Source organism: Mustelus asterias, unplaced genomic scaffold (genome assembly GCF_964213995.1).
Source record: "Mustelus asterias unplaced genomic scaffold, sMusAst1.hap1.1 HAP1_SCAFFOLD_106, whole genome shotgun sequence".
Taxonomy (NCBI): domain Eukaryota; kingdom Metazoa; phylum Chordata; class Chondrichthyes; order Carcharhiniformes; family Triakidae; genus Mustelus; species Mustelus asterias.
Window position 1 is genome coordinate 709,866 of NW_027590150.1, and position 12,664 is coordinate 722,529.

Sequence of the window (12,664 nt, forward strand, 5' to 3'; positions counted from 1 at the left end):
AAAATTGCCCCTTAGAGTCCTGAGATGCATAGGTTAGAGGGATTAGTGGGTAAATATGTGGGGGTAGGGCCTGGGTGGGATTGTGGTCGGTGCAGACTCGATGGGCCGAATGACCTCCATCTGCACTGTAGTGATTCTATGATTCTATGATATCCACATCATCATCAAGACCGCCTCCTTCCACCTCAGTGACATCGCCCGACTCCGCCCCAGTCTCAGCTCATCTGGCACCCTTATCCATTCTGTTGTGACGTCACACTCACTCTCCATTGTGACGTCACACTCACTCTCCATTGTGACGCGAAACTGTCATGAATTCTATTGAGACGTTCGGACTTCACTCCCTGCCGGCTTCCACACTCAGCCTCAATGGCGGCAGTCAGCCCAGGCCCAACACGACAAGTTGCGGCTCCATTTGGCACAAACGGGGGGAACCGGGAAGTTCATTTCCGGGGTTTGCCTTTGAACGTTTAGGAAGGTCTCCACCCACCCGCCATGTTCATCGCTCCCCGCGCGCCGCCCTCTACCTGGTATTGATCTTGGTTCCGACTTAAAACCGTCCGTCCATCGCCATTACCCGCACTGCGCATGCTTCAGGTCCCGCCCCTCATTCATCCTGATTGGTTGGAGGACCAGCCGCTCCCGCTCGGTCCTCCAGCCCCGCCCCCTCTTCCTATTGGTCCGGAGCTGCCGTCAATCAGTCCCCGGGCATTGTGATGTGGAGCATGCGCAGTGTCATTGCTGTCCTTGGCGCTTGTTTGTCCCGGAGAAGCGGAGTCAGCGTTAGGCGGTGGCTGGGAGGATTTGGAAACACTTTGTGGATCCGCAAACCCTTCAGAATCATTGTCAGCTCCCTGGTTTGCAGCTGCGGGGCTTCTCCCTCCCTCCCTCCCGGGAACAGGCCCAGGTTAACGGCCCCATCCTGGCTCAGCCACTGGAGGATGGTTCACATCAGAGGATGGGGGAGGGGGACAATAAATAAGAGGTTACACTTTGTCCTCAAATCAATGAGGACTCTGATCTCTGGGAAGGAAGGAAACCCTGGGAGGTGGGCGGGGAGGATTCACAAACACCCGCTGGAGGCCCCAACACCCCCAATAAGACCCATTGGTTTTATTGTCAGTCTGCAGACAGGAGCTGGAGAACTGAACCCATGATGTGGAGATGCCAGCATTGGTCTGGGGTAAACACAGTAAGAGTTCTAACAACACCAGGTTAAAGTCCAACAGGTTTATTTGGTAGCAAATGCCATTAGCTTTTGGAGCGCTGCTCCTTCATCAGATGGAGTGGATATCTGTACCCAGACAGAGGAGAGGAGGGAGAAAACTGGGAGTGTAGGAAAGAAATGGTGGAGATGGTGAGATGGGTTTGGATTTCAGCCCAGGGAGGAGGGAGAGTGTGTGGGACGGGGATTTATAGATTTGGGGGAACAAAAGAGGAAAAAATGTTCCAGAAAAACTAGAATTATCTTTTCAGAACTTCTAATCCAGACTTAGTTATAATTTTCCTAAATTTCTTTTGCAGGGTGTTAGAAGGGGAGAATTTGCAGATAAAAAGTACAAAAGCAAACATCACATCAAGATTTAACAGAATCACCCGATTCGTCAGGATTTGAATATCATCAACCGTACACTGTGGAAGGAGGAGAATGTCTGTTCTGTCTGTGGGAAAAGATTTCAAACATCACTGTGACTGGAAAAGCACCGAGACACACACACCCGAATGAGAGTGTTCCAGTGAACTGACTGTGGAAAGAGCTTCAACCAGTTACACAGCCTGATAAAACATCACACCATCCACAGCGAGGAGAAACTGTACATGTGTTCTGTGTGTGGATGAAGCTTCAACTGATCGTGCAACCTGGAGAGACACAAGGACACCAGCACCATGGAGAAACCATGGAAATGTGGGGACTGTGGGAAGGGATTTAATTATCCATCCCGGCTGGAATATCATCGATGCACTCACACTGGAGCCAACATCACACACAGGCCACTGAAATGTGGGGACTGTGGTAAAGTGATCAGATCCCCATCAGATCTGGAAACTCATCGACGTGGTCACACTGGGGAGAGACCATTCACCTGCTTCAAGTGTGGGAAAGGATTTGCTCGGACATCCACCCTGCTGAGACACCAGCGAGTTCACACTGGGGTGAGGCCGTTCATCTGCTCCCAATGTGGCATGGGATTCACTCAGTTATCTCACCTCACTGTACATCAGCAAGTTCACACTGGGGAGAGACCATTTAGCTGCTCTGTGTGTGGGAAGGGATTCACCAGTTTAACTAATCTCACTTCTCATCAGCTTGTTCACACTGATAAGAGACTTTTTAAATGTTCGGACTGTGGTAAGAGCTTCAAAAGTACAAGGAATCTACAGAGACACCAATACATTCACTGTAGTCAGAGCCCATTCTCCTGTTCTGTGTGCGGTAAGGGATTCACTCGGTCATTCAGTCTCCTGCGACACCAGCGAGTTCACACTGGGGCGAGGCCGTTCTCTTGCACTAAATGTGGAAAGCGATTCAGTCGGTCGTGCAGCTTGCAGAGACATCAACAAATTCACTCTGCGGAGAACCCATTCATCTGTTTCATCTGTGGTAAGGGATTCACTCAGTCAGCTCTCCTCCTGAGACACCAGCGTGTTCACTCTACAGAGAAGCCTTTCATCTGCTCTGAGTGTGAGATAGGATTCATTCAGTCATTCCAACTGCTGAGACACCAGCGAATTCACACTGGAGAGAGGCCATTCATCTGCTCCCAGTGTGGGAAGGGATTTACTCAGTCCTACCACCTACTGAGACACCAGCGAGTTCACGAGTGATTGCAGGGTTGGATTCTGCTATTATTGCTCCTGTTAATCACATCCGGGACTGGACTATGTTCATTCTGACAGGGCTCATTCTTTTCATGATGTTAATAATTCCTGTGACTGCACTGGAGTTAATATTTTCTTATAGTATTAAGTCTAACAGCGTTTTGACTGTGTGTTGGGTAAAAGTTTAAAGTTTCAAAGTTTATTTATTGTTGATTTCCCCAAGATAAGACACAAATTGATGTCCTTGTTGTGATATGAAGTTGAGGAAATATACATACGAACAAGTAACCAGGATGTGAAGCAGCATGTGACTGAAGTGTTACTGGGGAGCACTTTGGGATCAATGGCCATAATTCGATTAGTTTTAATATAGTTTTGGAAAAGGATAGGTCTGGTCCACAAGTTAAAGTTCTAAATTGGGGCTTGGCCAATTTTGATGGTATTGTACAGGAACTTTCACAAGCTGATTGGGGAAGGCTGTTCACAGGTCAAGGAACGTCTGGAATGTGGGATGCTTTCAGAAGCGAGATAGCGAGAGTTCAGGGCCAGCACCTTCCTGTTACTGTAAAGGACAAAGCTGGCAGGAGGAGGAAACACTCAATGACGAGAGATACTGAGATTCTGGTCAATAAAAAGAAGGAAGCATATGTCAGGTTCAGACAGCTGGGGCCAAGTGAATCCCTTGAGGAGTATCGGGAGTGCAGAAGTCCACTTAAAATGGAAATCAGGACGGCAAAAAGGGAACATGAGATAGCTTTGGCAGATAAGGTAAAAGAAAATCCAAAGAGATTCTACAAGTATATTAAGGGCAAAAGAGTAACTAGGGAGAGAATCGGCCCCTTAAAGATCAACAAGGTCATTTATGTGTGAAGCCACAGGAGATGGGTGAGATCCTAATGGAATATTTCTCATCAGTATTTACCCTGGAGAAAGACATGAAAACTTGGGAATTCAGGGATGTAAATAGTGATGTCTTCAATGGCGCCCACATTACAGAAGACAAGGTGCTGGAAGTTTTAAAACACATAAAGGTAGATAAATCTCAAGGACCTGATCAAGCGCATCCCAGGACATTGTGGGAAGCTCGGGAAAACATTGTGGCGCCCCCTAGTGTATATATTTGTATCATCAACAACCACGGGTGAGGTGCCAGAAGACTGGAGAGAGGCAAGTGTTACAGCTATTTGAGAAAGGCAGCAGAGAAAAGCCAGGGAACTACAGACCGGTGAACCTAACATCAGTGGTGGGTAAGTTGTTGGTTGGTAGTCTGAGAGACAGGATCTACATGCATTTGGAAAGGCAAAGGCTGATTACAGATTGTCAGCATAGCTTTGTGCATGGGAAATTGTGTCTTAAAAATTTAACAGAGCTTTTTGAAAGGGTGACCAAAAAAAAATAGATGAGGACGGTGCAGTAGATGTTGTCTACATGGACTCCAGCAAGGCCTTCGACAAGGTATCTATGGTAGACTGGCCAGTTAAGGTTAGATCACAATGGATCCATGGAGAACTAGCCAGACTTATAAATGGTCCTACCTTGCACTAAGTTGATCTTTCTCGACACCCTAGCTATGACTAACGCTACATTCTGCACTCTCTCGTTTCCTTCTCTATGAATGGTATACTTTGTACAGCGTGCAAGAAACAATACTTTTCACTGTATATTAATACATGTGATAATAAATCAAATCAAAAATTGAATACAGAATTGGTTTGCTGGAAGGAGACAGAGGGTGGTGGTCGAGGGTTGCTTTTCAAACTGGAATTAGAGCAAGAGATGGATGGTCAGTTCCCCTCTGTCCGGGGCTGGGGGATTCACACTCATTTCCCCAGGGCACTCATTCTCACTGCAACTTTACAGGAGAAAGTCCCCGCTTCAATCCTGCCTGCAAACTTTGTGTTTAAAATTGTTACTGAGGAGGAATTAACAGTGAGTTTAGTTTCATGTTGAACAGGATGAGAGTTACTGTTGTCTCCTTCTTAAAACTCCTTCTTCATCTTTAAACAGATAACGGTAAGTCAGAGAAAACTATCCACAGTGACCCCAAAACTAGATACTGCAAATCCGACCTCAAAACAGTGAATATCTTCCCAAACTCAAAGCAGGTGAACAGCCCCTCCCCAATGTGAACTTGGTATACAGTGAGTTGAAATGATCCCCTGAACCCAGTCTCTCATCAGTGTGAAAACATTGATGAGACATTAGTAATCCACAATTTTGGGGTGGCACGGTGACACAATGGTTAGCACTGCTGCCACATAGTGCCAGGGATCTGGGTTCAATTCTGCCTTCGGGTCAGTGTCTGTGTGGAGTTTGCACATTCTCCCCATGTCTGCATGGGTTTCCTCCGGGTGCTCTGATTTCCTCCCACAGTCCAAAGATGTGCAGGTTTGTTTGATTAGCCATGCTAAATTGGCCCGAGTGTCAGGAGAATTAGTAGGGTAAATATGTGGGGTTTGGGGAATAGGGCCTGGGCGGGATTGTGGTCAGACTCAATGGGCCAAATGGCCTCCTTCTGAATGTAAGGATTCTATAAAACTTTTATAGCAGCTCCCACAGTCTGGGCAAATTTAAGGTCTCTCCTCAGTATGAAACTGGGGTGTTTGCAGGATGGGTGAGTGAATCCCTTCTGTTAGGGTCCTGGACCAGAACCCCTAAATTACATTCGGAAGTCAAGCTAGATCCCATCAATTTTTCTATTTTGGCATAAATGTGAGGATCGGATGCTTCTGACGAGGAGAAATTCCACTGACAAATTAGGGATATTTCATAGTAAAGCTAACTTTATTTAATATCACAGTTTAAATATAACTCTAACAAATGAATCAGCTTAATCATTAACAGTTGAACAACATTTAAAAATGCAAAGGAACAATCTTAATTTCTAACTTATCACTATTTCAGTTCCAAATAAGCAACATTACTCTTATAGTTGTAAGTGCCACTTTAAATATAGTTAGTAACCATAAATATACTTGAGTGTAGACAGTCTTAAAGCTTTCAGAACGACAACAAGTCTCAGAGCAGCTTGTAGAAACCCTCTATCTTCAAACGATCAGAACTGCAAAAGCTTCTTTCTCCCTGCAAAGACCCACTATCACATGACCTGTCAATCAAATCTAGAAATCCCAGAGGAATGTCTTGTTTAAACAAAAGCCCATCAGCTCTATCAAAGTAACTGATTCCCAGCTTTCACAACCCTTGAGAGACACAGACACACCAGATACCTGCAGAATAAAGCTGGATTTTTAAACATTCCCCCTCAGCAGAAAAACATACACCCACTGCAACACGACCATCACGCTTCCCACACTTGAAGCAGATAAATGGCATCTCCCCAGTTTAAACCCACTGGTGTCGCTAACAAGCTGAGAAGACTGAATGACCCCTTGCCGTACTCAGAGCAGGTAAAGGGCATTTCCCCAGTGTGGTTTCCAGCTCTGACGGTTAATTGAATGTCTCTTTATACTCTCCACATTTCCATGGTTTCTGCCAAATGTGACTGGTTATCAATGATGCTGATTTCTTCCATGTTCAAAACTTTCTACTTTTCAGGTTATGATAAATTCTGTGGCTACATCCAATCCTGATCTGATGTTTTGTGAGAGTTTCCTGGCCACAAATCCTCTAAGACTGACTGTATTAACATTATCTCAGGATTACTACCAGTGCCATGTGCTATTCAGAGTTGAAACAGCAGGATATATTGGGTGAATACCTGGCTGAAAAGATGATGTGAGAGGCAGGGTTTCAGATTCCTGGGACATTGCGACTGGTTCTGGGGAAGGTGGGACCAGTACAACTGGACAGGGCCAGGACTGATGTCCTTGGGAGGTTGCGGGTGTACTTGTTGAGTCATTGGGAAGTTTTAAACTAAAATGGCAGGGAGATGGAAACCTATGTAAGGATTCAGAGCAGAGGGTATCAAGAACAGGAGAAAAAGACAGCAAGAAGAATAAGAAAAGTGGTAGACAGAATCGAGAGCCAGAATCAGATCCGAATACAGTAAAAAATAGTAGGAATGGGACAACAAATGTTAAAAGGACAAGCCTTAAAGTTTTGTACGTGAACGCCTGGAGCATTCAAAATAAAATGGATGAATTAGTTGCACAGTTAGATGTAAAGGGGTATGATACAATTGGGACCACAGAGACATAGCTCCAATGTGACCAAGGATGAGAACTAAACATTGGGGGCTATTCAGTGTTTAGGAAGGACAGACATAAACAAAAAGATGGTGGAGTTGCATTGTTAATTAAAGAAGATATTGATACAATATTAAGGAAAGATAGCACAGAAGATGTGGAATCTGTATAGGTCAAGTTAAGCCAAACCAAGGGGCAAAAAACATTTATGGGTGTGGTATACAGACCACCAAACCAGTGGTAATGTTGGGAAAAGCATTAGACAGGAAATCAGAGATGCATGTGTTAAAGGAATATCTGTGATTACAGGGTGACTTTGATCTGCATATAGATTGGGTGATCAAATTAATCACATTACAATAGAGGAGGAATGTTTGGAGTGTATAGAGGATGGTTTTCTGGACCAATACTTTTGAGGGACCAAGGGAACATGCCATCTTGGACTGGGTATTGTGCAATGAGAAAGGACTAGTTGGCAAACTAGTTGTGAGAGAACCCTTGGGGACGAATGACTATAATATGATAGAATTTTTTGTCAAGGTGAATAATGATGTAGTTGATTCTGACACCAGTGTCCTGAATCTCAGCAAAGGTAACTATAATGGATTGAGGCATGAGTTGGCTATGATGGACTGGGAAACATTACTGAAAGGAAGGACAGTGGACAGACAATGATAGGCATTTAAGGAACAAATAGGTGAACTCCAAAAGTTGTTTTCTCCTATTTGGCGCAAACATGGAAATGGAACTGTAGCCAAACCATGTCTTACAGGGGAAAATAGAGAGAGCACTGGATTCAAAGAAGAAGCAGACAAATTGGCAAGAAAGAGCAACAGACCTGAGGATTGGGAGCAGTTTAAAATTCAACAAAGGAAGATCAAGGGATTGATTCAGAAGGGGAAAATAGAATATGAAAATAAGCCAGTGGGGAACATAAAAACTGAGTGTAAAAGTTTCTATGGTAAAGAGAAAAAGGTTGACAAAAACGAATGTGGGCCCTTTACAGTCAGAAACAGGAATTCATAATAGGGAAAAAAGAAATAGCTGAAGAACTAAATTCGTATTTTGCTTCTTTCTTATGAATCCCATGATTCAAAAAGGGAGGAAGAGATAAAATAGGGAACTATGGACTATTGAGCCTAACATCAGTAGGAGGGAAGTTAACTTAGAAATCATAGAAACCTTACAGTACAGAAAGAGGCCATTCGGCCCATCGAGTCTGCACCGACCACAATCCCACCCAGGCCCTACCCCCATATCCCTACATATTTCCCACTAATCCCTCTAACCTACCCATCTCAGGACATTAAGGGCAATTTTTAGCATAGCCAATCAACGTAACCCGCACATCTTTGGACTGTGGGAGGAAACCGGAGCACCCGGAGGAAACCCACGCAGACACGAGGAGAATGTGCAAACTCCACACAGACAGTGACCCAAGCCGGGAATCGAACCCAGGTCACTGGAGCTGTGAAGCAGCAGTGCTAACCACTGTGCTACCGTGCCGCCCCTGCTCGAGTTTATTATCAAGGATTTCATAGCTCAGCATTTAGAAAGCAGTGGCATAACCAGACAAAGTCAGCTTGGATTTACAAAAGGGAAATCATGCTTGACAAACCTACTGGAATTCGTAGAGTTCACCAGGGAGATGTTGTTTAGACTTTCAGATGGCTTTTAGCAAGATCTCACATGACAGATTACTATGTAAAGCTAAAGCACATGGGATTGCGGGTAATGTCTTGAGATGGATGGAAAACTGGTTAGCAGACAGGAAGCAAAGAGTTGGCATAACTTGGTCATATGGACATATGTCTGTCTGGCAGCCTACCTGGAGATTTCCAGCTCTCTGTGTCCAGGGCAGGAAGCAGTGAGCATGGATCTGTCAATCAGCCTCAATCAGCACTTTCAGGAGAATCGGGAGGGTGAATATTAGATACAGCAGAGTGAGAATGGAGGGAGAGTGTGTGGGATGGAAATTTGGGAATGAGAGAGGAAGTAATGTTCTGTTCTGAATTTCTATCCTGCACCAACAGTGATGGCTTTTATAAACTCCTTTTACAGGATATCAGAAGGTGAGGAATTACAGACAGAAATTTCAAACCAAACCATCAACATCTGACAGAGTAACTCAATTCATCAGGAGCTGAATATCATTGGCCTTTGAATCTAGAAGGAGAAATGTTTCTCTATTCTGTCTGCTTCAGAAAAGTTTAAACATCAATGTGACTGGGATAGCACCGAAAAACACACACACACCCAAGTGAGAGTGTTCCAGTGCACTGAGTGTGGAAAGAGCTTTAACCAGTTACACAGCCTGAAAATTCATCGCAGCATCCACAGCGGGGAGAGACTGTACCCGTGTTCTGTGTGAGATTTAACTGATTGTTTAAGCTGGAGAGTCACAAGGACACCCGCATCATGGGGAGACTGTGGAAATGTGAGGACTGTGGGAAGAGATACAGAATTCCATCTGAGCTGCAAATTCATGAATGCAGTTACAAGGGGGGGACACCATTCACCTGCCCTGACTGTGGGAAGGGATTCACTCAGTTATCCAGCCTGCAGAGACACCAGCGAGTTCACACTGGGGAGAGGCCATTCACCTGTTCTGACTGTGGGAAGGGATTCACTCGGTTATTCCAGCTGCTGAGTCACAAAGTCACTCACAGCCAGGAGAGATCCTTTAAATGCTCTGACTGTGGGAGCGGATTCAAAAGCTCTCGGGTACTGATTTCCCACCAGCGCATTCACACTGAGGAGAGACCGTTCAGCTGCTCTCACTGCTCAAAGAGGTTTAGAACGTCATCCAACCTGCGAGTACACACTGGGGAGAAACCATTCCTTTGTTCTGAGTGTGGGATGGGATTCGCTCAGTTATCCACTTTGCGGAGACACCAGCGAGTTCATACCAGGGAGAAACCGTTCACATGCTCAGTGTATGGGAACAGCTATGTTCACTTATCCAGCCTGCTGAACCACGAAGTCACTCACACCAATGAGAGACCCTTGAAATGCTCTGAGTGTGGGAGTGGATTCAAAAGCTCTCAGGATCTGGTGTCCCACCAGCGCATTCACACTGAGGAGAGACCGTTCAGCTGCTCTCACTGCACAAAGAAGTTTAAATTGTCATCTGCCCTGCGGACACACCAGCAAATTCACTCTGGGGAGAGACCATTCACCTGCTCCATGTGTGGGAAGGGATTCACTCAGTCATCCCACCTGCTGAGACACCAGCGAATTCACAAGTGATGACAGGGGTTGGATTCTGCTGTTATTGCTGCTGTTGATCACATCCAGGACTGAAGCATGTTCATTCTGACAGTGGGTGAAGTGGGAGGGTCGGAGGGTATCTTTCTGCTGGACTGGCCGGTCTCATGACTTTGCTTCCAGTGGGCTGATGCTCTTTGAGCCTGGGAGAGCACATTTCCAATGAAATGCTCCACAAAGCTGATGAAAGACATATATTTTATCCTGGATGTAAATAGTTTTTCTCACCACTACAGACAGATCTAAAATAAATAAACTTGTCTCTGTTCCATTGAATCTACAGCACAGGGCCGGGCCAGTCGTGTAACTAAGTCTGCACGCTAGATTTTAGTGAAACCCAACCATTTTCAATTTAATTCCAGTTACATTGACAGCAATGAAAGGTCAAAATGTCATTTTGTTCTCGCACAGAGATAAGAAGCCGTTTAGTGTTCAGTATAATCACTCCCATGTATTCATGAAGGGTTATTACATCAATAGGAATCGGCCAGAAACAGGTGACTGACCAAATAGTGAACCTCAGTTAAGTTTCAGTTGAAGGATAAGTTATTAATAATCAGCAGTTAATGGGAAGTCACTTTGGGATATTTCTGTATTTCTCCATCAGCTTTTCTTATGAGGACATGAAGGTGGTGTCAGAGCTGGGAAAGAAATGGGATAAGCCTTGGACTCTCTCCCTATCAGGAACACACACACTGTCCTTGACTGTTGAGTCTGTCTGAATGAATGGGATTCCTGTAAAGACATCAAGATAACAGACAGAGCTGAAAGGAAGGCATTGTCCGAAGTTGAAGAGATTGTGCGTGATTAGCTGGAACCAATGGAGTTGACTCTACTGACAAATTATAGACCAATCAGCCGTTTCCAACCACTTAGAGTCATAGAGGTTTACAGCATGGAAACAGGCCCTTTGGCCCAACTTGTCCATGCCGCCTTTTGTTTTTAAAAAAACCCTAAGCTAATCCCAATTGCCCGCATTTGGCGCATATCCCTTGATATCCATCGTACCCATGTAACTATCTAAATGCATTTTAAAAGACAAAATTGTACCCACCTCTACTACCACTTCAGGCAGATTGTTCCAGACACTTATCACCCTCTGTGTGAAATAATTGCCCCTCTGGACACTTCTATATCTTGACATGTGCCTGAGGTGGGCTCACAACATCCTTTGAGTGTAAAGAGAGGGATCCACCTTTGTGAACATGGAGTGTGGAGAAGCGGTTTGGATCTTCAGGGACAGTTGAGCTTCCTCCTATCAGCGTGAAGGTTGTTTCCAATAAAGCTCAGGGGCAGATGAGTAGTTTGTCCTGGCACTGGTTCAGTGATGGGTTCCCTGCCAGTCGAAACCCCAGGAAGGTGCCGCCTGTGCTTCTCAGAGGCAGTGACTGTTTCTCTGTCAGCCCCAGGAGTTCACGTTGTCGTCCACTTCTCTTGGATTGATCACTGATGAGAAAGTGTGGAGTTGGTAGAGTTTCATTGATGAGTAAACTTTACCTTATATCCCACCTCCGTTAGTTAGGTGATAAAGAACAAAGAAAATTACAGCACAGTAATAGGCCCTTCGGCCCTCCAAGCCTGCAATGACCATGCTGCCCACCTGAATGAAAACCCTCTGCCCTTTCCGGGACCATGTCCCTCTATTCCCAAGTTATTCATTTATTTGTCAAGACACCCCTTAGAAGTCACTATCGTATCTGCTTCCACTACCTCCCCTGGGAAGGGGAGTTTCTAAATGTTACATATAAACAATAAACTTTGATAGTATTGACTGATTTGATATCTGAGTCTTTGCTTGATGGTTGAGTCGGTGCAGACTCAATGGGCTGAGTGGCCTCCTTCCGCATTGGAGGAATTTTATGATTCTCAATGGAGATCACAAATGCTGACAATACTCCCAGTGCAGTATAACCATGCTTCTAAACAAGTTGAATATAACATCCCTGCTGTTCAATTCTATCTCTCGAAAATAGAACCCTATTTATGGGCCCCAGACCTTCGGGAAGATGTGAAGTTCTTAGAGAGGGTGCAGAGGAGATTTGCACGAATGGCATCTCACATCATTAAAAAGTAGCTGGATCAGCACTTGGCAAGTCAGAACAGTTAAGGCTATGGGCCAGGTGCTGGTAAATGGGATTCGGAGGGAGGTCAGGTGTTTCTTGCATGTCAGTGCAGACTCGATGGGCTGAAGGCCCTCTTCAGCACTGCACGATTCAATGATGAGGCAATTCAGTTCGTTGGAGAGACTGGAGCAGCTGAAATATCTCTCTTTAAATCAGTCAAGACATTAGCGTCTAGAATGGGGTCATTCAGTCCACTGATTCAATGCTGGCACTTTGCATGTCAAACTCTTGTCCGTTCTATTTATTGACAGATCCATGCTCACTGCTTCCTGTCCTGGAGTGGAGATGCCGGCGTTGGACTGGGGTAAA

The 12,664-nt window shown here is 45.1% G+C and overlaps 2 protein-coding genes across 2 annotated transcripts in view; both read right to left on the bottom strand.

Annotated features, from left to right (window-relative positions):
* Positions 1-597, bottom strand: part of LOC144484412 (uncharacterized) — a 59,471-nt gene extending 58,874 nt beyond the window's left edge. Inside the window, exon 1 of the mRNA XM_078202949.1 lies at positions 528-597. The gene's annotated coding sequence lies outside the window, so the exon portion shown is untranslated. The remainder of the gene's footprint in view (positions 1-527) is intronic.
* The window catches only part of LOC144484402 (uncharacterized), a 529,373-nt gene that overhangs the window by 300,735 nt on the left and 215,974 nt on the right, over positions 1-12,664 (bottom strand). The gene's annotated exons all lie outside the window — the stretch shown is intronic.